Consider the following 21,760-nt stretch of genomic DNA (forward strand, 5'->3'; position numbering starts at 1 on the left):
TAAGGGCAGAGGCTCTTTGCTCTAAGAAATCAGTGTGATTCAAAATAGGAAATGTGGCAAATTGTTGCTTTAGGGATCAAAACTTTTAGAGACATCAATTGCCCTAAAGTAATGTCTTTTCTTTCACTTATTCAACAATTACCAGGTGCCTAGGTGCCCAGCCCCATTGACCCAAAGGAAAAATGAAGTATACGGAAAGGTTAACAGGTCAGGTCACCTTTCATATGAAATGGCAGACTTGAACTCATGACTTCCAATGTAAAATCCTCCCCCACAAATCAGAGAACGATCTTATTTATCCTGGCATTCTTTTACCAGAGAAGCTGTCTCATCCATCAAAGCTGGATAAAAAGGACATAAAACTGTGTTTTGTCACAAGACAATCTGAAAAGGTTTAAAGTGACAGTTAATAAACCACAGGGTACTTATCCTCATCATTCAGGCATAAAGAGGAAAGGATATCAAATATATAATTAACCTTCTCGGGAAGGATCTACCAAAACAAGTGGTTTAAGTGCCAATGACCCAGGACTAACCTTTCAGAGAACTCACAGGAATGCTATTTAGATACAGAGCTCAGTGCGAAGATTCAAGGTGAACTGCCTGCCTTAAAGACCCAGTATACTGGGTAGCCTGGTCATCGGGGGGCCTGTTTCATACTGGTTTGGCAAGGGATTTTTTTTTCTTAGGATTTTATTTATTTGAGACAGAGAGAGAAAGAGAGAGTGAGTGAGCATGCACGAGCGGGGAGGAGGGGCAGAGGGAGAGGGAGAAGCAGACTCCCCGCTGAGCAGGGAGCCCGCTGTGGGACTCAATCCCAGGACCCTGAGATCATGACCTGAGCCGAAGAGAGACGCTTAACCGACTGAGCCACCCAGGTGCCCCAATGGATATTTTTACACCACCAGGCCTGAGGCTTCGTGACACGAGTGACAGGAGAAGGTGAGTTCTGGGCACAGGAGAGGGACTAGAGGAAGAACCAGCGATTCCAGGTGAAGCAATGGTTTCTGGAGCAAGAGATGGGAACACTCATTCCTTCTACTCAGTCCAAATGCCTTTATGATCTAGGGCAGCGATCACTGACCTTTCTGGAGATGCAATCCCTATCATTATTTGCTTTTGGCCTTGCCTTCCCAGTCACTATGTCTAATTGGAGAACTAAAGTTAATGAAAATTAATCTTACAATTGCGTTTAGGTTGGAGACAGCACGGCATGTCGCAAAGCCAGCACTGTGAATCACCAAGTGGGGCTTTAGTCAGGGATCCCGTCTGAGAGCCACTGCAGGCCATGAGTTTGGGCATCTGACCAGACCAGACTCTGGTCCTCCCTCAACTATTCCAGCACTACAGGATCCTGAGCAAGGTGCCCTACTGCTAAGCCTCCCTGTCGGCATGTGGAGAATGACAACAGCACCAACACTGTGGGGCTGGATGAATCAGTGAAGAATGGCTCAGGGTATGGAATCCAGTGAGCATTCTTACTGTTATTATTAGTCAGCTGCTAGTCCAAGGAGGAACATCCGGCACCACAAAGAAAGCCTTTCAAAGGTTTAGAATTATGGTCATTTGCACTAGGCTTTTACATAAACAAAAACAGAAACCCAAACCAAACCCCCCTCTTTCCAGCAGATAAACCCCGGCCTCCAGAATGAGTTTCTGGAGTGGTACCATCTATAAAATTAGAGTGTTGGACTTGGTGGTTTCCAAAATCCTTCCCAGCTTTGACAGCATGTGATGTATGATCCAAGTTAGAACGTCTTTATTAAGCACTCACTCTGGGCCCAGCACAGATTGAGGTACTGCTGAGGACACATAGCAGCCTTGGACCTACTGTCCAGGATGACAGTCTCACTGGGAAGGTAACAATCCCCGACATGAAACAGGTAGCAACGAGAGCCTGGAACGCAAACTGAAAACACTTGTGAATCGAGGGAGAAGAGGAAAACGTGATCCTTGTTTTGGAAAGGGTCAAAAGAACGAGTCCCTGCTACATTCTGGAATTATGGTGGCTGCCAGCGTTCTCCACTCAGGGTCTGGACACAAATGCCTCTCCGTGACTAATGTCACAGAAAAGGTGAGGCAGCGGTGGGTGAGAGAGCCGTCCCCAGAGGCGCGCTGTCTCCACCTGAAGAGGCCCAGCGCCAGCCACGCTGTGTCCAGTGTCTCACTCGGGCCCTTCCCACCTCCTCAAACTCTCATTTTCCTCGAAAAGAGGTCTTTCCTTGGAAAAGATAGTAAGTTAAGGTCCTGTCTACCAATTTCCGGCAGCTGACTAGGAAGAAATGAAAAGTCCTATAATACTTTTCCCCTTAAGAGAATATGGGAGAATAAAATAAGAATAATCTTATTTTTAAAAGAATAACTGCCTAAAACCACCCCCTCTCCTTCAACACCCCCTACCCCCCAACAATAAAACAAGTTCAATCCCCAAGGTTTAAGAGTCAGCCTATGCCAAGAGCTTCACTGCCAACTGATTCTGCTACAGGACCCTCGGCTCCCCCAGCACCGACTGGTCCTGGACGTTCTCTGTACAAAAACACCACGCTGACGTCAGGAGGATGGGGTACGATGACCTAAGAGATCACACGCCCCTCTAAATGCTGGATTCTGCTATGTGCTTCTCAGCTGCAGGAAGGTGCCCACAGCTACTCAATTCACCCTAGGACTTCTGTCTGAATTCTCACTGCCCTGTGGACAAAAAAACTATTCACCCAAGCCAGCTGGATTTGTCCTTTGTCACTTGTGAGTAAACGTAAAGGATACAAAGATATTATTAACAGGAAACTATTACTGAAGTCTTCACCCCTATAACTGTGACTTTGAGAACTCAGGAAATGGGAAGATGTTGAAATCCGTGATCCAGCCAAACCCGTACTGATTTGAGGTTAATCAGATTTTACGGGGAGAGACGCTTTATAGGAACTAATCTGAAATCAGTGAGATGAAGGGTTCCGTGGTCAAAGAGGCTGGGCCCTGGGCCAGTCCCCTGGGCTTCTGAGTATGAATCCAGGGCACCGAAAGCTTGGGGCCTTCCCTCACTGTGGGAGCACTTAGTCATACTTAATTCCAACTCTCTCATTCCCCACCTCAGTGGGAAAATAAATCACACCCCATATCTTATTTCTCCCTCAAAGATAGGGTAAGCACGTGGGCCGGAGAGGGTGGTGATTCCAGTAAGCACTCTGTATGGGTGCCCTCTGGCACTGGTCTTCTCTGAGGCGGGGAGGTGTTATTTCACCCACGACCTTGAGTTAGAACACTATAATCAAGCCAGAGCAGAGGTATCCATGAGAGCCACAATGCCATGTAGGAGTGACCGGGGCAGGACATCCTTTACCACCCCATCCCCAGTTCTGTCTATGTATTGTATTTTATTTTATTTTTTAAAGATTTGTTTATTTTGAGAGAGAGAGAAAGAGCAGGGGGAGGGGCGGAGGGAGAGAATCTTTCAAGCAGACTCCCTGATGAGCGAGGAGCCTGACACGAGGCTCGATCCCACAACCTATGAGATCATGACCTGAGCCGAAACCAAGAGTTGAATGCTCAACCGACTGAGCCACCCAGGCATCCCTGCCCATGTGCTTAAAAAAAAAAAAAAAAAGCCAAATGCATCGAAATTCAAATTCATTTTGAGCTTTTTTCAGAGCAGATGCTCTTTAGCATGCTCATGAATATCAAAATGGGGAATGAAGCTCGGGGACAGATATTCAGGTAAGGGGAAAACTAATCTCAAGGCAGTGGGGGAAAGGCTGAAAATCATAAGGATATGAGCAAGCACAATCCAGCTATGCATCAACCCAACAATCAATCAAACATGTGAGCAACATGGACTGTGTGCCAGGCTAGCAAATGAGAACCCTTAGCCAGAGATGGTTTCTGCCTCCTGCCTTCAAGGACCTCAGTCAGGAGGTCCGTATCCGGCGTAATGGAAAGACCTTCACACCTGACTTCAGATTCAGGCTGTGACACTTAATAGCTGTGAGATCACGGACAAGGAACTTCACCTCTGTGAGCCTGTTTCCTCATCTTCAAAATGGGGATGAGAATATCCACCTACAAGGATGCCATAAGGACTAGAGAGTACATGTGAAGCACTTAGCACAGAGCCTGATACATATGAGGCATCCAGTGAAAACAGTATTGAGTTATCTGAACTTCAATTTCTTCACATGCAAAATGGGAATAATCAGGTTCCCAGGGGCTGTTGGGAGGATGACGTGAGATGGTGTGCGTGCAGAACGCCTAGCAGATGCATGCTCCGAGAAGCAGCAGCTATCTGCAGAAGGCCATGGAAGCACAGGACAGACATCAGGCACCAGGCTTGAGCACGGGGAAAGGACTAGCACTTGGAGGGTAATTTGCAGATAATCTGTAACTGTCCTCGGTAAAAACAATACCTGGACACCAGAAGGAGCATTTGTGGAGACTTTAGTCAACAGAACTCATTTTGTAGCAATTTCAAGTCCACAAAAAACTTAAGACTTCGAAAGTTTCCAAGGAACAGAACGTCCTTCAGAAAACCTATTACACTTGGAAAGACAACACTGATTTCCCCCTTCTTCCACTGAAGGAAGCTTTAGCACACACCACACTTGTGAATTCTGGCTGCAGTCCAAAGTTATTAATTTCTAGAAAGCCCTATTTTCAGCAAGGGGGTAAAAGTCTCAGAAGCACTTCAAGCTGCCAGCTCCACGGCACAGCTGATGCACACTGTCAATACCCCACCTTCCAAAAAGAATCCCATTGTCCATCGAAACAGAGCTCCTACAAATTAGCCTGGGTTTGGGGCCAGGCTCGGGGTAGTTGATTTTATAAAACTGAAATTCAAGTATGCTGGAATGATGCAAGAGAAAAAATTCACACTGTGTCCCTCTGTTCTGTTCGATCAGTTTTCCTGACCCTTTTATGATATTCAGCAAGCATGGGATGCCAGAGATATTTGGCCAGTGTAACAGGAGCCTGGGCTTGAATTTCTCCCCCCTTCTCTGGGGTTCTTCTTTCACAGTTATTTACCTAATGGAAGTTTCCTCTTTAATATCCTTGCTCCATTGAGTAATGCTGGAGACAGTACCTTTCTTGTCACCAGGGCAAATCATGGCCGCCTCTAACAGGAAAGGGAGAGAAGTGGCAGGGCTCTGCGGTGTGAGGGGGTCTTATGTTCTCCCACCCAGAAAGTTGTTCCGCTGCGAATCTCCGCTACGAGCACAGCTCCGATTCCGGGCAGCGCTGCCAACGATCTGCTAAGCTGGAGCAGGTCCGCTCGGAAAGCCCGGCAGTACACACTGTGCCTGTAAGGTTGACGTGAATGTGTATCCTGGTGGCAGGACCCTCCCGAGCCTCAGTTTACCCGTCTGCAAAAAACCAGACTCTAAAGGGTTGCTTTCAGGGGTTACAGAGATAATGCAAAATGCCCAGTCCGGTGTCTGGCACCGGGGGGGGGCCACTGATTTTTACACATCTCTTCAAAGTGGTCTGGTGGCTTAAACTTGAGAGTCCTCTCCAACTCTGCTGGTATACGAGTAGAAAAATGCCCTTCAAGTCACATAAGACCTAAGTCACTTCACAACGAAGGTCTTCACCACTTCACTCTGATTCACACTGTTAAAGAGCCACAGTCAAAAACAATTCTCAGTGTGAGTTTTGCCTTGACGTTGAAAACCCCTTTTGTGATCCTTGTAAGGAGAGAAGAGTTAAAGAAGCCCGGGATCTAGCCAGCAACGGGTATCTGTCACTGACACAAGGCAAACCAAACAGCGAGTCCTCACTCAGCCAGATGCTGAAGGGGGCAGGAGAAAAGAGAGAGAGAAGGAGAGAGAAGGAGAGAGAGAGAGAGAGAATGAGAGAATGAGAGAAGGAAAAGAAAGAAAAGAAAGAAAGACATGGAACAAGTTGAGCTTTGGCAAGAAAGAGGCATTTTTGGACCCCAGATCTCTAACCACTAGAAGTGGGACAGGTTTGGCTGTTTTCAGTTCTACTTGGTTATGATTATGTATAGCCCTTAAGGCAAAGAGAGAAAGGGGAAAGAATCCAGGAAAGAGACCCTGCATAAGAATAATACAGACATCGGCCATAGCAACTTCTTTCAAGATACATCTCCAAAAGCTAGTGAAACAAAAGCAAAAATGAACTTTTGGGACTTCATCAAGATAAAAAGCTTCTGCACAGCAAAGGAAACCGTCAACAAAACAAAGAGGCAACCCACAGAAAAGGAGAAGATATTTGCAAATGACACTACAGATAAAGGGCTGGTGTCCAAGATCTATAAAGAACTTCTCAAACTCAACACCCAAAAAACAAATAATCAAGTCAAAAAATGGGCAGAAGACATGAACAGACACTTCTCAAAAGAAGACACACAAACGGCTAACACATGAAAAAATGTTCATCATCATTAGTCATCAGGGAAATTCAAATCAAAACCACACTGAGATACCACCTTACACCAGTTAGAATGGCAAAAATTGACAGGGCAAGAAACAACAAATGTTGGGGAGGCTGTGGATAAAGGGGAACCCTCTTACACTGTTGGTGGGAATGCAAGTTGGTACAGCCACTTTGGAAAACAGTGTGGAGGTGCCTCAAAAAATTAAAAATAGAGCTACCCTATGACCCAGCAATTGCACTTCTGGGTATTTACCCCAAAGACACAGATGTAGTGAAAAGAAGGGCCATATGCACCCCAATGTTCATAGCAGCAATGTCCGCAATAGCCAAACTGTGGAAAGAGCCGAGATGCCCTTCAACAGACGAATGGATAAAGAAGATGTGGTCCATATATACAATGGAATATTACTCAGCCATCAGAAAGGATGAATACCCAACTTTTATATCAACATGGATGGGACTGGAGGAGATTATGCTAAGTGAAATAAGTCAAGCAGAGAAAGTCAATTATCATATGGTTTCACTTATTTGTGGAACATAAGGAACAGCCTGGAGGACATTAGGAGAAGGAAGGGAAAAATGAAGGGGGGGAATCGGAGGGAGAGATGAACCATGAGAGACTATGGACTCTGAGAAATAAACTGTGGGCTTCAGAGGGGAGGGGGGTGGGGGGATGGGTTAGCCCGGTGATGGGTATTAAGGAGGGCACGTACTGCATGGAGCACTGGGTGTTACATGAAAACAATCGTGGATCACCACATCAAAAACTAATAATGTACTGTATGGTGATTAACACAACATAATAAAATTTAAAAAAATTTTAAAAATCCATATTCCCATAAAACTTAAAAAAAAAAAAACAATAATACAGATACTTTTTTTTTAAAGCTAGGACTGACATTCTACTTCAGTAACATGCCTGAGCCAATGACCTTGCTTTTTTTGGGGGGGGGGGGGGGGGGAGGAGGTCTCTGGAGATGTAAAAGCCCTCCTAGCTAAGACCTACACCATGTTGCTATTTCACGGATAAACACTTATCAGGCAACAGACACTCCTTTTCAGTTAAGAAACAAAGTTATCCAAAGCCACCCAGAATTATCTCAGTACACAAGGTCTAAACATAAGCAACAAAGTCAGACCTCAAGATTGTCCTGGTTCTTAACTAGCCCAGGACACACGCCTGCTGAATTGGCAAGTCTCTCCTGCTATTCTGCAACTCTGACCCAGTTGTGAACTCAGATGTTGTTTCAGATTAATCTAGAAGCTCAGAGTGGTTTGAGGCACTCTCCTAAAAAGGTTTTGCCTTTTCTTTAAAAAGGACTGGTGGGGTTGGCTGTAAGGCCAAAAGCACAGGCATAAGCAGCACACACGGGGGGTATCAGGAAGGCTGATTTGCAACAACAGACAACGTGCCACGGCTTAGTCACATTCAATTTTCCCTATTTTTCCTACACCAGTTGTAAAGAATCATGTGGGCAGGATGAATCTTCCGACCCAGCTGTGGGAGGGGATGATGTCCTACTTTTAGCCCTTCATCAGCTTCATGATAAGCTTTTTCCCAGAAGGGGTAGGGGATGGAGTTGAGGGTGCCAGGATTCCCACTCACCTACTGCTGAAAACCCCCCGAAGCACCTGGGAGAAGTCGAAGGTAGGTTTCCATACTGTTGGTGCTAGTCAAGGGGAATAGGTCTGCCCACCCCACGAGTGACCTCCAGTCTTGCCATCCTAACAAGATTATTCAATATGCCCGAATGGCCAATGCCTCAGTACTGAACCAGGAGACAGATTATGTTGTAGGGGAAAAAAAAAATCCCTCTGAGGTGGTCACAGCATAATGCCTGACTTTGCAGATACATGATTTCAACTCTAGGGAAGCACACAGGCTTTGAAAAGCCAGGCGTCCTGATCCCAACTCTGTCACCAGTATCAGCTGGGTGATCGTGAGCAAAACACACTCTTCAGGGATCAGTATCTTCATCTATAAAACAGGAAGAACACTACCCACAGAGTCACTGGGGTAATCCAAAGAGACCTTGGTTTTAAAAGTACTTGGGGGGAAAAAAACACAAAGCAATGTGTAAATGCTGAGGGTTATTCCTGCAAATCCTTTTCTTTCTTCTAGTGAGTGCTCTGCTCCCCCTTTTACCCCAACTGAATCCTGCCTGTCTCATCCTGTACTACAGGAACCACCCTATACCTGTTCTGGAACAAAGGAAAGCATAAAGAAGTCGATTATAAATAGACTGAAATCTCAAAATACAGGAATTAGAAATGGAATTGGAACATTTCACAATAGAAAAGAAGCTCAAGCTTATCTCATTCCTAGTCATAAAGGACTTCATTCTTGTAAAGTACTTTGTATTTCAAATAAATAGATATAATTCTCTTTAATGCCGAAAGTCTGGGAAGGAAGGGGATGGGTGACACCATAAAGAACAATGTAGATGCTAGACACCAGAATAAGCTGGGCTTCTTACTGAAAAAGTCAGAGAGGCTTCAGGAGTTTGAAATATCTTGATGAGGTTTTTAAAGAAAGAACGTGGTCTCCAACTGATTTCTTCAAATAAATGAAGTTTTAAATGTGTATGCAGCAGAATAGGTAAAGGAAAACTTCCAACTGCTGAAGACCATAGCATAACTTTTGGAATTTTAAACATGGACCAACAATGTTTACTATGCATCAGGCATTGTTCTAAGGGCTGGCCATCTATACAATCATTTATTAGTTTAATCCACACAACAGCCCTATGAGGTAGGCTCTATTATTATTCCCATTGTACAGATGAAACTGGAAAGACCATGATCATCTGCAACAAAGTCTGCTAAGAATCTACCTACATTTGATACTGGGTCATCTATGGAGAGAACCCAACCATGATTTTTGTTATTCCCCCCGTGGAAAATTCCTTCCTGAACGCCAGTGAAAATCGCACAGATATGCCAAGGAGACATTCTTCCTTTCCTAAGCAGTGGTGGTGACAGATGAAGGAAGCGAAAAGAAGTATATAAATAATAATGTTTCAGAAAATTACATGCAAATCCCTGAACAAGAAAGTCAGGCTCCAATCTCCTTCCTTGACCAATATATCCCAACTCAGACACTCTGCCCCCTTCCATCACCCATTCTTTGCCCTATGCCATGTAGTCTTTGAAAGCAGAAAGAATCTACTTCCTCCTTTCCCCAAAACCATCACTCTCACATGTGAAATGGGCCCCAGAGAAGGACGAAGTCCTGTAAACGTCCATTACATGGATCACGTTACACCACATCAGATCACGGTACTAGAGTGCACCATTTACAGCTGGGAAGACAGATGGAAGGCAAGCTAGGGTGAGGACTGGGACCAGTGATTTCAAGAGCTCCTGCTTGCACAGAAGAGGTCTGCTCTACCATCCCAGCTTCTTACAAAAGGATTTGCTCAACTCAAAGATTTGCTTTTTCAGAGCTGGTCTGGTGAAGCAAATCTAACTACAGAAAAAGACGACTGCTCCGGGAAGGACTAGTTCATGTACCAGTAAATGACATGTGTGGAGATACAAATTCAAGGGGGAGGGGATGAAAGCAAAAGAGAGCTGTGGGGAGAGAATAAGCATGAGCCAGCCATGCTCCTGGATAAGAAACGGTCCTGAAAGTGTGTCCAGTTCAGTCTCCATCCATCTTCTGTCTATCTGGGCACTCCAATGCTTCTCCCAACAGCCCCACCCATCTAAGAGTCACCTAGCATCCACAGTGGAAACTAAGGTACTACTATTTCTTATAACCACCAAACATTTTATGGGTGTGGGTGGGGTAGAGCCTGCATTTGGGGAAAGCTAGAGATACAAACACCAACACCTTACTTGTTAGGAAGTTATTCATCAGCAAGTGTGATGAACGTGAGAGAAGAGAAGACTGCAGATTCGGAACTGGTATTTGGCACCTGGGAGAACAAGGGAAGGTGAGCCTCTCTTTTTGGGGTTAGGATAAGAATTGGAGGCAGCTCAGCTCCAAGGCACTTAAGTCCTGTCTCATTTCTCCTGAGATCTGGCTTACTCCTAAGCTCAAAGGAAAGGCCAAAAGAAGGTTCTTTTTTTCTTTCTTTCTTTCTTTCTTTTTCTGTCTTTCCTTCTTTCTTTCTTTCTTTCTTTCTCTTTTCTTTCTTTCTCTTTCTTTCTCTCTCTCTCTTTCTTTCTTTCAGGGAGGAGGGGCAGGGGGAAAAGGGAAGAGAGAATCCTAAGCAGGCTCCCTGTTGGGCAGGGCTCAATCTCATGATTCTGAGATCGTGACCTGAGCTGAAATCAAGAGTGAGACGCTTAACTGACTGAGCCACCTGGGCGTGCCCCAAAGGTTCTTTTAAAAACCGACTCAAATGTTCCCAAAGCCTCAGATGGGCTAAAATAAAAATAAAATGGCAGTTTAGCGATTTCTCAACAGCTCCTAAGAAACCTTCGCTCTTTGCCTGTCCCCTGGATTCCTTAGTGGCCTTTCCATAGGGCATTCTTCCCTCCGCTGTCTCTCAGCCCCACAAAGGCTGAGCTGGGAGAGGACATACAGACTTCACACCCATCTACTTCCTGTAGATCTGGGGTTTTTAAAGCCTGCTGAATCAGCTGTTTCCAGGTTAACAGATTTCAGGCCTGAAAAACAAGTCTTGGAATGAGGAATAAAACCCAATCCATTTAACTCAACAGTGGAAAAAGGGGATGTGATCAGAGAGGCTCCAAAAGTACTAGTATTTTTTAGCATATTCTATTCTATTAGTATAATATTCTATTATTACATTCTATCATTTAAGCTGAATGGTAGGCCCTGGTATTCATTTGATTGTCCTTTAAGCTGTCCATACACTGTATAATACTCTACCTATCGACTCTTCCATAATTAAAAAAAAAAATGTTTATGGCACTTGTTTTCTAAATATGTGACCAAGGGCAGAATTCATTTTTAAAAATAAAAATTAACTTCATAAAAATCATGCCTGTATCTGAAATACTACCATATTCAAAAACATCATGAACCGAATGTTTTCTAAATCTTGGGAAGCAGGCAGGAAAAGAGGAAAAAAGGAAGCCAACAAATTACCTAAGGGGGAAAAATTAAAGATAACTTGGAAACCTATTTATTAGAATCTTGTAGAAAACTTCTCCTTGCCATGATAGAGACAAAAGCCAACTGTCTAAAGGTCCTTTTCTCTATTCAATACCTTCCTTCCTCCAACAAGAACAAGGGAAATCTTAGAAACAAACCACTTAGCAGAAGGATGAGAGGCTAAATGTACTGGAGACATAGCTTGCAGAGTCAAATAATCAAGTTATCCACAGAGAACTGGAACTCGTCAGCTCAGACACACGATAACGGTTGTTATCACATGACCCTAACTTCCTCCCCTGGTTTGGCACTGCAATGTCCACTAAGGTGACCACTTGCCATGGGAGGCTACTGGGCACTTAATATGTGATTAGTATGAATTAAGATATGCTGTAAAGGGGCGCCTGGGTGGCTCAGTCAGTTAAGCGTCTGCCTTCGGCTCAGGTCATGATCCCAGGGTCCTGGGATTGAGCCCCATATTGGGCTCCCTGCTCAGCAGGGAGCCTGCTCCTCCCTCTTCCTCTGCTGTTCCCCCTGCTTGTGCTCTCTCTCTCTCTGTTAAATAAATAAATAAAATATTTTAAAAAATGATATGCTGTAAATATAAAATAATACTGGAATTCAAAGACAAGATGAAAAATAATAATGTAAAACATCTCAATTATTTTTACATACTGATTACAGATTGAAATAATATTTTGGATATTATGGGTCAAATAAAAATATTTAAAATAATTTCTTCTGTTTCTTTTTACCTTTTTAAAAAATATTTATTTATTTATTTATTTTACAGAAAGAGTGCACATGCAAGTGGGGGGGGCAGAGGGAGAGGAAGAGGGAGAGAACCTCAGGTAAACTCCCCACTGAGTGCAGAGCCCCATGTGGGGCTTGACCCTGAGAACATGACCTGAGCCAAAACCAGGAGTCGGAAGCTCAACTGTTTCTTTTTACTTTTTTAATGCAACTACGAGAAAATTTTAAGTTATATAAATTACGTGGCTCACATTATATTTCTATTGGACACTGCCGGTTTAGAGATTCGACTCTAAAAAGTTTCAGGATACAGCTGATTAAATTAAAATTAAACTCAGAAGGTACACAAGTCTTCAATTTCAGTTCATTTCTTCCACTTAGACTTTCTGTGTAGATAACCAATAATATTTTGCAAATGACTGCTAGTCACCTAAGACAGAATACTAGATGGAGGGCATTGGTTTGGATTTAGGAAGAAAGGGTTTTGTTACTCAGGATGGAACTATCTAGCAGGAAGGTGGGCAGAAAGTTAATTATGGGGACGTACCCACATCATCTCCTACTCTTACTGTTTGTTCCCTCCTCCAGCATGAATGGCTGCAAATCTCTGCCTTCCCAACTTCAGTCTGGCTCTCCCGGATGCCTCTGCAGAGCTCTGCATGGCCTCCCCCTGCATGCAAACCCGTAGGGTTACCCACTCCTTCCATACACCTTCTGTGTGCAGCTTTACCAGCATCGCATCCAGGGCCATGCAGTCTTATTTGCGTCTGTTTCCTCACAGGGCCAGGTGGGCTGCAGCACCCAATGCTAAGAGGCTCAGAGTCCAGTGACAGGGGCCACTGAAGGTTTGCTCATCTTTGCACCCCTAACCACCCAGGACGGTACCTGGAATGCTCTTAGAGCCAAATAAAGATGTGCCCTGCATTCCTTTCCAACTCTTCTGAGTTAGCCCCACTGCCACTTCATACAAATGATAGATTCTACTCAGGAAAAATAATTCTTTCCTCTCCTCCAGCTTAAATTGGATAAATGGTGTATTTGGCAAATCTAGAGCCTTTTTCCACGCTCTTATAAGACCCTGTCTTGGATATTGCTCAAGCAATCCTCTTTTCTCTCATATCTCCAATCTTCCTAGCCTCTTCCTCTCAGACTGACAAATACAATGGAATCTGCTCAATCTTAAAAAGGGCTTCCTTGAAGTTCCCTGCCATTCAAGCTGTCACTCCCTCCATTTTCCCCCCTCTGTGGCCGTATCTTTTACAAGAGGGTTCTAAACTTATTGCTGCCACTGCCTGTTTTTCTATTAACTGAAGGTTCTGAAGGCATGTACCCACAGCAAATAGTACAAGACGGGGATCAAAACATGGAATGGTATCCCTCAATACCCGTAAGTTTTGACATAGCTGGAAAGAGAGGGAAACAAATTTAGTATCAGCTGATGACTGATTTCTTAGCATCTCTCCCAGATAAGTGTGAGCCCAGGCATCATTTGGTCCTGGGCTACAGGTGTAAAGCCTAAGGGCATATCCAACAGGCAACATCTAGGGAAGAAAACAAAACCATCCCAAGTCCAGAACAAATTCCCTAAGACAGATGGAACAGCTATCATTTCTTTGCACAGGGTGCCTGTGGCTTTGCTGAGGGGAAAGAAGGGGTATCTCAGGGGATTCTTGAACCACAATGACTGCTAAGTCTACCAAATGGCTGGGGAGACAGAAGAACAGGAATTCATTGCCTTGGATGTTTCTTAATCTTCAGATAAGCGCCATACAAAGAAGAGTGCATGATGGACTGAAAATGAACTTCAGAACTTCAAAGAACAGGATGAGAAAGTGAAATTGGGAGACTATCCCTTTAAAAACTAGCCACTCTAGGGATTCAGTGACGGTGGCGTTTTAAGTTCGAGGGGGAGTGAAGCTTGTTAAAGGCATGCCCAGTGCCGTGCCTGTCTTGTCCACCTTCGTGTCCCCAGTGCGACAGACAGAGCCTGGCATGCGGTGTGGATGCACCCGGGACAGCGCCAACTCTGGAACTGACAGGGGTTGGTCCCCCTAGTGAGCCCCTGGTGAACCCAGAGTAGCTTTGGGAATCGATGACCAAAAAGACTTCACTGGTTTGCCTGGGAAGTCTGTATTGACAGAAGTGTGCTGCTTCTTCATCTCTTTAGCTATGTGTGCTAAATACATTTTCTGATGTTGAGGGCATCTGGTTTAGGACTTTGCTAGTACTTGTCTATTCTATAGATTAAGCTCCAGAAGATACTGAGGAGACTAAGAGATTCTGGCCAAGTATTCTCTGTAAGGCATTTTAAGTCTCTATTTAGGGTTGCCGTAAGTGAGGCAGAGATGCCTGTAGGAAAACAGTGCAAGAAAGTGGAAATCAGAGAAGCTCTGGAGTCACACATTTGGGCTCAAATTCTGGCTTCACTTATGGGATGTGTGATCTTGGGCAACCTCTTGGAGACTCGGTGCCTGACCTACAAACTGAGACAATGCCTAACTCCAAGAGTCTGCCTCCTTCTTCCTCCTCTCCTCTGCTCCCTCCTATACACATAAACTCACTTAGTGTGCCAGGCCTGGCTGCTCTGAGGGCTGGTGACACAGCAGTGAAACCTCTGTCCCTTGCAGGACTTACATGCTAACTGCATAGACAATAATACAAATAAATAAAATGAAAGTGATGATATAGGTTGAGTAAAAAATGAAGCATGGAAGGAGGATGAGAGACGGTGTTGGAAGAGGGGGTGCAAGTTTAGGTGCAGGAGGGAGCGCCAGGAAGACCCTCACTGACAAAGCAGCATTTGGACAAAGAACACGCAGGTGAAAACCATGTGGTTAGAGAACATTCCAGAAGGAGAGAACTGCTAGTGCAGAGATCCCAAGGCAGCAGCTCTGAGGCAGACAGTTAAGAAACAGCAAGAAGGTCTGATGACGGGCTGAGTGAGCTGGAGAGTGGTGAGGGGTACGAGATGAGGTCAGCGAAGTACGGGGCAGGCCGCATACACCTAATAAACCACAGTACAGATTTTCAACTTCTATGCGGAGTGGAATGGGAAGCCACTGGAGGGGGCTGAGCAGAGGAATGACACCACCTGAGAGCTACCTTTTGACACGTACAGTAGCTCCCGCTGTCGCCATCTTAACAACAGATGTGGGGGGGGGGCAGGGTGGAGGCGGAAGGCTGCTACGATGAGGCCGGCCAGGGGTGATCACCTGGAGGTGGGGGCGCTGCGGTCCGGCTGACCGGGCTGGTGGGGATGCACTTGAGACGTGGTATGACAGAAGTCAAGAACGACCCCAACATATGATCTGAGCAGCTGGAAGGAAGGAGAAAGGACAGATGGCCGAAAGTGCCCGGCACACAGGAAATGATCAAGTGTTAGTTCTTCTTTATGCTTAAAACTTCCAGTGCTGATTCACAGCGCGGGCGTCCCAGATGGGGTTAGCCAGGCCAGGCCGAAGCTAGGAAGTGTCCGTGGAAGGAAAAGGCAAATGAGAGCATACTCAGCAGTCGGCTCTACTGTGCAAACATCCCAACGGTGATAAACTTCCATGAAAAGATGGAACACCTCTCACTCCTTAATTATTCATCTGTGAGAGATGAGAGGACAAGAGGCCAACCTCTACATAGTCAGTGAGTGCAGAACCGTGTTTTCCTCCCCGAGCAGGAAAGGATCCACGGAAAAGAGCCTTAAACCATGTGCTGAGAACACAACAAAAATGTAAAGAGACAGCAAGTTTTGTGCGCTAGGCAAACACATCTCCAGCTCCTATACAAGTGACTCAGTCTCCCAAGGCCAGGATGTGAGTGGCAACGGCAGACGCTCAAGTTCGGGGTGCACCGAGGCGCTGGGGAGGCGAGGACTGGAGAGCCCACTCCTGATGGACATCTGTCAGGTTTTACTACTCAAGGAACCTTTCCTTGACCACATGTGTCACGCAGCCCAACCTAAGCTCCATCTTGAGAGTCAGAGGACCCAATCCTTCTCTCACCCCAAGAGCTGGGGCAGACGCCAGCCCGCACTGCAATCTTGAGCGTGAGGCTCAAGTTCCAAGAAGTCATCCGGAGTCCTATGTAGCCTCGGCCCAAATCCTGGCAGCGAGACAACTGTCGTGTCTACCTCAAGATAAATGTCCCCTCTGAATCCACACATGAAAAACTAAGATTCCAAACACAAGCAGACACTGTTTGGACATTGTTACCAGTCTTGAGTGGAAATGGGAAAGAAGGGATTTCCAGAGAAAAATCTACTGACTGGGTGAATGAGGCAGGAGAGGGCTGAAGGTAGAAAGGCCACAAAACACAGTCTAACACAGAATGTGCTCTCTCCTCTCAAATTTAGGTCATATCTAGTTTAGCCAGGCCTAGAGAACATGGTGAAACAGTTTCATGGACTGATCAAATGGGGTCGGATAAATTAACTTCCCCAATCGTGGTTTTGCATCTGTTGAGCTCCAAATTCTGCAGAAAAGCAGAGCTGAAACACAAGCCCACGACCTCCCTACCCGTCTTTCCAGTCCAATTGTTGTAAGTGAGGCCTAAATGCCTTCTCCTTGAACAAGGATTCGGAGTGTGTTTGCTCTGGGCTTTGGGGAGGGTGACTTTCTGCTCTGTCTAGATGCAATTATCAGGTTAATTGGAAATGCCGGAGGCAGCCCGTGCCTTAGTACTGGACGGAGTCACTCTGGCCAGAAAGAACAGTTTGGCTAGATTTGCATCCTACCTGCTGTGAACAGGCCATGATTTGGTTTTGGCTCTAATTATATAAAAAACAAGTTAGGTTTGTTTTTTTCTGGAGGGGGTGGGGGCTGTTGATTGCTTTGGCCCCCTCTGTGAAAGATGTAACTGTTGTACCCACATACATGAAAATACTTGCAAAACATGAATAGTTACCATTTAATATATGCAGATTCTGGGCAAATCATGACAACCACACTAGGCTTAAAAAGGGAAAAATTCCACTAGGTCTCTTTCCCTTGGGATTCCCTTACACCTGGTACGGGAAGAGAGGAAGGCAAACAAAGGGATAGGGAATGGTGCGCCAGTCTTCTCCTCAAGGGACCAGCTGACGGACCAGCACGCTTTCCTATCCTGGCAGCCCACCGCCGAGGGCCGCTGTTCCACATCCCTGAGCTCCCCCTGTTCGGGTTGCCCCTTGTGGGCCCCTTGGGGCCTGTCCTCCCCACTTCCTGTCCACATGGCCCACATCTCCTTGCACTTCAAGATTTGCCACAAGCCACCCTCTGTGCAGGCCTTCCCTGCCCTGGGTTGAAAGGTCTGCCCCCTCCTTTAGCACCCACTGGACCCGCACAGACTTTTGTCCTAGCCCCCAGGATGTTTCTTGTACGCATTTGTTTGCAGGCCTTCTCCTGTGCTGGGCTGTGACCCTGAGCGGGGAAGAGCTTCTATTCCTGTTTGTTTCCTCTGTGCCTAGGACAGAGCCTGGCGTTTTTTCGTTGTGAACTTATTGTTTAGACACAATAAATAACAGATTTGTTAACGTGAGGCTATGTTATAACTTTATATTTGGTCAGTTCTGCTTGTGGAGCTAGAACAAAGTTGAAGTGCCTTCACTAGGCATCTTGGACAGGGCTGGAGCATTCCCTGGTTGGCGGCCACATGCTTGGGCTTGGATGGTGTAGCATCTACAAAGAGCTACTTATACAACAGAGGACCCCACAGGAAAGGACTTTAAACCGTGACTCAAATTCTCTGCACCCCCTTGAGAATGCAGCCTTACATGGTTAATTCCTGCAAATCTAATACTGTAGAAGGGTCCAAGAATGAAGCCCTTTAAACAGGGTACGACTTTTGCAAGGGGCAGGGCCAAGAATGCGGGCTCTGAGTCAGAGAACCCAACGGACTTCCTGTCCTGGATCTCCTCACAGCCTTGGGCAAGTTATTTAATTCCTCTGAGCCTCCATGTCCTCGTGTATAAACTGGGACTAACGCTTCGCAGGGTCACTGTGAGGATTAAACAAGTCAATTCGTGTGAAGACTCAGAACAGTACCTGGCACTTGGTGAAGCAGGCAGTAAATATTAGCTAGTCACATTTTTAAAGTGACCCATTCAGCTACTAGCTTAGATTCAAAATTCCCTTCAACTATGTAATCGGTATGGCGTCTTTCCCGTGTTTTCTATATGGCAATACTGAGGAAAATGCAACGAACATTTTAAACACTCCTAGTAAGAATACGCTCACATACTTCCCAGGGTCAGGCTAAGTACTCCTCTGTGGCTTTCTCCCTCACAAGTCACAGGACAGTGAACAAGCCTCCTGGGCGGTCAGCTTTGGGAACAGACTATGTGGAACAAAGGCAAGGAAATACAAAATTAACATTGTGGTTACTCCTTATCAGAACACAGACAAAGCCAGTTACTCCAGCAGTCCAGAAATGAAGGAAGCAGGTTGTTGGCTTTTGACTGGAATTTCCTAGGATTGTTACCATGTAGTACAAGACTGATCTAAATGTTTCTCTGACACAGCCAAGCTTATGTGAACTGTATCAGAAATAATATAATGAAGGCTTGGGGTTTTAGGGGAACAAAACTGCTTTCAGGAAATGTATCATTACCAGGCAGATGAAGAAAATACCACAGACTTCCAAGTACATGGATCCATAAATAAGTTAGTTTACTGCTGGGGCGGGGTGGGGGGATATATAGGCTAAATAAACAAGCAAAAGAGCAAGTAAATCAAACGTTTTCAGGTGACTTTTTTCTTAAGTCAGTTTAACTGTAAAATGAATTACTGTGCTAGTACTTCACAGCGCGTTCAAGACCATGTGCGCCCCGATGCTGCAAACCATGCACGGCACCACATGGCCCCTACCTCAGCAAGCCCACTGTCAGAGCACTCCCTTGGGCACTAGATGACTCACCCTCCCAGCAGCGCCCCCTACAGCCGGCAAGTGGCTTTTCCAAGCACACAGGGAAAGCCTGGAGCATATCGCAACAAGGAACTTCACGGCCCAGATGTGTCAAACTGGGGAAAAAGGGCAAAATTCAAGCAGTCGGCCTGCCATAGTTCAAGAACAGGATGTCTCCTGGGAAAACGTGGCAAAATCTGTCTTTGCTGGGCTATGTAATTCCATAAAAATAGCATCAAAAACCAACAGAGTATCAGGCAGAATGGATGACGATCTGAGCTTAGAAATAACCAAATGTTCAGACTCTAATTTGTTTTCTTCTGTTTTGAAGGATAAAAGAGAGGAATAAAGAATGTGCCAGAAATTTGGGGAATGCACTCCAAACCTCTCCCCCACCTCCTCCACACACACACACACACACACACACACACACACACACACACCACACACACACACTCTACTCCTCTTTGTAAAAGGCCTTTAATTAGCTCACATCCTATCCTTCCCGGGCTCCCTGATACACTCTGACACCAGCCTGCTGGCCGGGCAGTGGGCTCTAAGTGCAGCCCGGTGAGCGGGCTCCCAGTGGACCCCCTGCCGCTCTTATCTCTGCAGATGCCTGATGAGTTTGGTATCCCCCTCCCAGCCCTCCTGGGAAGCCGCCCAGCAGGTGCCCATTGGCAACAGTTTTGTGTTACAGGCCTGAATGAATGATCCCCGCAGGAGCTGCCGACTGTTTTCACAGACACAGAAGGCAGTCAAAAGTCCACCGCGTGAACTTGGGATGACCCCAGCTGCAGAGTCACTGGCGGGTTCATCGGGAGGGCAGGCACGCTTTATTAAACAACTAATACTCTTCACAGATAACTTTCCGAAAAAGCAAAAGTGTTAACTCTTTGCAATCTTGCTCTGGTAAGCAAGTGGAGGAGCTCCACTGTGTGACTGAGGGCTTGGACCCAGATGAAGATTTTGAGACAGAAAGATGGTGATTACATGTGGCCTGGAGACGGGTCAGGACTCAGTCACCATTTGGTCCGCTGTTTTCTTAAAGTATTCCAGATTAAAGTAAAAAGGCAAAAAGGGACGGTTTCAGGCCCCTACTTTGGTTAGGATGGTGACAGCCCAGTGACAGGCGACCCCACCGCCACGCCAGCAGAGGGGGCATCCAGACCTCTCACCCCTCCCCCCCGCCCCCAGCTCACTCATCCCCTCGCCTACATGCCACTCGGCCGGACGGGAGAGGGGAGGGTGCCCAAGCTGTGCAGAAGGCAATGTGTGAACGCCCAGCACCCAGGGGGCTCAGTGCCGAAGTCATTTTGTTCCCGGCAGCCACAGGCAGCAATTGGTCCCTCTTCGAAGGAGGATTCAGAAAAGGCACACGTTCAGATCAAAGTGTTCTCATAATCAAGTTCTTTCAGGCTTGCTGGGCAGCGGGCAACTGCACACGTTCCTATTTGCTGCGTTCAGGGAGAGAACAGCAAGCAGCCGTTCTTTGCTTGGTCAGAATCCATACAGAAGGTTCCCTTTCCCCCTTTTCTCTCCCCTCCCTCTCTCCTAACTCACACAGACTTTAGAAAGAGCCCAGTGACAACAATCATAATGAACAACATGCAGATAAACATATGAACATTTGGAGAAATTCCAAGAAATCCACTTTAACCAACAAAGTTACCTTAATTGTGGCATCAACCAAAGACCACGTGCCTAGTCAAGTTTTTTGTCTAGATCATTTCACCCATTGCTTCCTACATCTAACCATGTGGGGGGGGGGGCTCCCTATTTGTGTTTTGTGGGAGGGGGAAGTCTTGTTTTGCTTCCAGGTGAGGTGTGATTCTGCTTGGGTTTGCTCATTGGATGAGACACCGCTGAAGGACCAGTGATGCGAGGCCCTTCAAAGGAGCTTTACTTCCCTCCCGCTTCGGGTGGGTTGACCTTTACACAAAACAGATTGGTTTGGCTCAACAAGCCCTCGAGGGCTTTCTGCATACCATGCATGGTGGGTGCGCTTGGGGTTAAAAATACCAAGATGAATAGGACTTAGTCTCTTGTCCTCAAGAAGCTCAATCTAGGGCGGGAGACAGATGTACAAACAGATTGACTCAACATCGAGAATGCTGAGAAAGTGTACCCAAGGTCAGGGCCCTGGGCCCGCTACTTCTTTCTCCTCCACTTCTAGAAGGACAATAAGCGGGCCCCACAAGCTGCCGACTCCCATCTCAAAGACAGATTTGTAGCCAAGAGGGCCAGAGTGGTGGAGCTGGCCCAGTGACTAACGACCGAGCTGTGAGAAATTGACTGGGTCTCAATTTCTCCATCTGTAATCTGGAGGGTGAAAAGCTGACCTTCAAATTCTTTCCCAGATCTGTGTTCCAGGAGTGCCTATAAATGTATCAGAGGTTGTGTAGAGGGTTCGAGTCTGGGAAGAGCTAGCTGTGCGATGTTCAGCTGGAAGGAGTGACAAGAGTTGTAGGTTCAAGACCTCTCTCAGGAAGAATATTAAGCTGGGGTTCAGTGGAAAGGGAGAGGTGAGAGAGTGAAGTTACCATATGAAGTATCACTAAAACGAGGCTTCTCACAGAGCTCAATTTTTTTTTTTAAATACTGAAATCAAAAGAAAGAAAGAAAGAAAGAAAGAAAGAAAGAAAGAAAGAAAGAAAGAAAGAAAGAAAGAAAGAAAGAAAGAAA

General features: G+C 45.9%; 1 protein-coding gene across 6 annotated transcripts in view; it reads right to left on the reverse strand.

Annotated features, from left to right (window-relative positions):
* VPS13D (vacuolar protein sorting 13 homolog D) overlaps positions 1-21,760 on the reverse strand; it is a 248,115-nt gene that overhangs the window by 51,145 nt on the left and 175,210 nt on the right. The gene's annotated exons all lie outside the window — the stretch shown is intronic.

Source organism: Phoca vitulina, unplaced genomic scaffold, assembly GCF_004348235.1.
Source record: "Phoca vitulina isolate PV1807 unplaced genomic scaffold, GSC_HSeal_1.0 scaffold2, whole genome shotgun sequence".
Lineage (NCBI taxonomy): Eukaryota > Metazoa > Chordata > Mammalia > Carnivora > Phocidae > Phoca > Phoca vitulina.